The sequence below is a fragment of the Cygnus olor genome, chromosome 19 (genome assembly GCF_009769625.2).
Source record: "Cygnus olor isolate bCygOlo1 chromosome 19, bCygOlo1.pri.v2, whole genome shotgun sequence".
NCBI classification, from domain to species: Eukaryota; Metazoa; Chordata; class Aves; order Anseriformes; family Anatidae; genus Cygnus; species Cygnus olor.
This window is the reverse complement of record NC_049187.1, coordinates 42744-46552: the sequence shown is the minus strand read 5'-3', so window position 1 is coordinate 46552 and position 3809 is coordinate 42744.

The following is a 3809-nucleotide window of genomic DNA, read 5'->3' as shown; positions in this document are numbered from 1 at the left end:
CCTTTGATTGCTTTTCAGCCTCCAGGGCCTCATACCTGTTGCTCAGGGCTACCTGATGGGGTGAGATGGGTGTGGTGTAATTGCCTAAAGTAACAAGGAAAATAAGACTAATATTCACATTTTAAAGAAAATGTACAGCATTGAAGAGGCTTTCAGGGTAGGACGTAGCTGCATTACCTGAGTGTTCCCTAGGCTTCTGTTGTGGTTTAACCCGGCTGGCAGCTAAACACCACACAGCCGTTTGCTCACCCTCCCCCCTCCCTCTCTGGGATAGGGGAGAGAAATGGGAAAGTGAAGCTTGTGAGTTGAGATAAAGACAGTTTATTAAGACAGGAAAATAATAATAATAATAATAATAATAATAATAATAATAGTTTTACTAATAATAATGTGTAGGGAATAAGTGATGCACAATGCAATTGCTCACCACCCGTTGACCGATGCCCAGCCTATCCCCGAGCAGCCGCCCCCCCCCCCCCCCCCCCAGGCTAGCCACCCCTATATATTGTTCAGCATGACGTCAGATGGTATGGAATACCCCTTTGGCCAGTTTGGGTCAGCTGTCCTGGGTCTGTCCCCTCCCAGCTCCTGCTGCATCCCTAGCCTGCTCGCTAGCAGGACAGAGCGAGAAGCTGAAAAGTCCTTGGCTTGGTGTAAGCACTGCTCTACAACAATTAAAACATCAGCATGTTATCAGCGCTCTTCTCATCCTAATCCAAAACATAGCACCCTGCCAGCTACTAGGAGGAAAATTAACTCTGTCCTAACTGAAACCAGGACAAACACTTTTTTTTTTTTTTTTTTTTTTTTTTTTTTTTACAAACAATACAAGGAGTGTGCCAGGTACGCTGTAATGCCAATGTGCCAGGTCAATAGAGGATATCCAAACAACAGAGGCGTTTGTCCTAATTTCTGGCATGAAAACACTTTTACAGCATTCTTTTCACGAAGAAACTCCTCTCTATCTTCTCCAATGCTCCAGGTCCTGCTGCAGCTGCAGCGGCTGCGCTGGTACAACCCGCATCTTTGACAAATCTTTTCAACAGTTCTGCTTTACCTCAGCACAGTTGAGGTCACTCATCTTCCTCTTCCAGCTGAGGAAGCAGCTTGCGGGCTCTGCCACACGGTCGGTGCAGAAGCGAAAGCTGGGAACACAGCAGTCAAACTCTCACTGCTAACGAGTGGCTCTCCTCCATCGTTCTCTCTGTCTTTTTCCTCCCCAGTGTCTGAGCAGGCACTGGGAATCGTTTCCAGAGGAAGGGTACTGCTGAAGCCACAACATTTACTCTCGGGGAAAAGAGAGTATGTGAAAGAATACATACTTCCTTTCTTTTTCATTTTTTTTTTTTTTTTTTTTTTTAAATCTCTGAAATCAACGCTGCGGCCTGGCAGCAAATAACTATGGGAGTAATGATGATTCCTCATCCTCACTGTAACGTTGTAGTTAATCTCATAAAGAACCAATTTCCCCAGGCAGTGGCCATTTGAGATGGGAAGGGGCAGTAAGAGGAAGTTTTCCTTAGACAAGCTCTTCCCCCAGAACACCTTGCCATCCAGCAACAAATTCAATTCACCTGCTCCGCCTGATCAGTCAAACGCGCGTCCGACTCCAGCACACGCCACAGCGGTGGTTCTGACGTGGTTTGAGCATCACCTATCCGCAGAATATCTTGGGTTTGTACACTCAAATAACGCACTATTTTCGAAATAAGGCCCAGAGCTCACACTCCGAGTGCAGCCTAACAGCACCAGAGGGCTGGTAGGGTAAACATTCCCATCCTGGCAACAGTACTGACCCGGACAACAGGAAGCATCCCTTCTGCACTTTCATCGTGAACATCAGCATAAGGAAACAGAGACCTCCTCGATCCAAGTTTTAAGAAACAAACACCAAGGTCACCCAAGCGGGTTGTTTTCAGCAAACAAAAGGAGAAATTAAGGTGACAACCGGGTGCATCCAGAGTTAGTCAGATCCTGAAGGCAGTTCCTTTGGGAAATGGAGGAGCAGCGTGCCAGATGACGGCTACCTTACAGCGCACCCCTTAGAGGCACTGCTACGAAAGGAAGGCAGAAGGTTGGAACTCAAAATAACTCGCAAGGCGCCCGTTAACGGGGAAGCTTTAATTTCCTCAGCAGAACCTCCCCCCTGAAGGCAGCCCAGGGACTCTTTGCTTCCCTAGGGAGACGGCAGGGACGGGGCAGGGCGGTGGGACGGAGGGACAGAGGGCCAGGTGGACGGCCAGACGGCCGGATGGATGGACAGACGGCCAGACGGCCCAAAAGGCCTGAGGAAGGGCTGAGGAGCGGGAGGGAAGGGCAGGGCGAGGGGAAGGGCGGCCCTGGGCCTGACAGGGGACCTTGGGCCTAACCCTGGGCAGCAGCTCCCCGTCTCACAGGGCCCAGGGGGGGCTGCCTGTAACAGGAGACGCGGGCAGGTGAATTTTACAAGCACTGCATCACAAATACCCTGCAACACCTGAACTACTGACTGGGACAGCCTCCTTCCTCACCTCCTGAAAGCTCCAAGGCAAAGCTCCTTGGCAAACCAAGGACAAAATGAAAGGCAGATGTGGAGGACCTCGTAAGATACTAGGTTGTTCCCTATGTGCCCACTGCTGGTGACACGTTCCTGTTCCCAAACGACTTTGGCACGTTACATCTTTACTACATGCTGAAAGGAACTCAGCAACTTGAACACAACTTAGAATTACCGATCCCGGCAGCAGGCTGTACAGCTGAAGCTGCTTTAGCCAATCAAGTGTGTCATGCTGCCCCTCAAAGCTTTCTTCCTGGGAACGTCTGCTGTGACACTCCTGACGTATTACTTCTCGGAATGCCAGAACCGCGCTGGGTAGGCCCCACAGCAAGACTCGTATTTCTGTCCTTCCCTTTCAGGAAAGGATCTCCCACCTTGAATTTATTAATTTTCATGATGATGATACACAAATTGAAGTTTTGAAAAAATGAATGCTGATTAACAGATTTCTAGCACAGCCTGTGCATCAAAATTCATTGCTCTCCATTCAGGTAATCTTAGTTTCTGAATTACAGTTATAGTCAAAATTTTTCTTCTTTGTTTTTTTTTTTTGTGATCACAAAAACGAGGGGACCGGTTGTCCCAAGTCAGCCAGGGAACTTATCTTTGGTCGATGCACCAAGCAACTCAGCTCTCTTGGGGAAACTTAAATAGAACAGACAGATCTCCAAACGGATAAAAAAAGAAATCAAATGATAAAAACCCAACCGATACATCTGATACCCCAGCTTATTGAACAGCACAAGGGTTTAATCTACAGGCTCTGTCCAAAGCAGCAAGAAGTGACAGATTTAATCCAAACCAGTTGCCCGCTCTCACTTTCTGATCTGGAGATGTTATTTGACAAGCATGCGTGTCAGTAACACTTGTAAACGCTGGGTTACTGCACCACAGCCCCAAATCCCTCACGGGCCCACTAAGATACTTTTACTGATTGATCCACAATAAACACTCCCAAAAAGATTCTCAAGAAGTTAAACCCTGTTTAGAAAGAATCTGAGGAACCTGTCACTGCGGCAACAAAGGGCTGCAATCGTATGCAAAATCTCCAACACCCTCCTTAGCACCCTGCTAGCTCAAGGACCGTGTGGGGCTTCCGTGCCCTGAACGAGTCCACCCTGGCCACATAATGCAGATGTAATGTTCAAGAAAGCACATATCGTTATCGAAATTTATCAGATCCACAGCAAAAAGAAAAGCCCACGCTTCTATATTTCTCCTCCTTCTCCATTCACAGAAGGAAGAGACTGAAAACAAGCAGATTTGTGTTTTA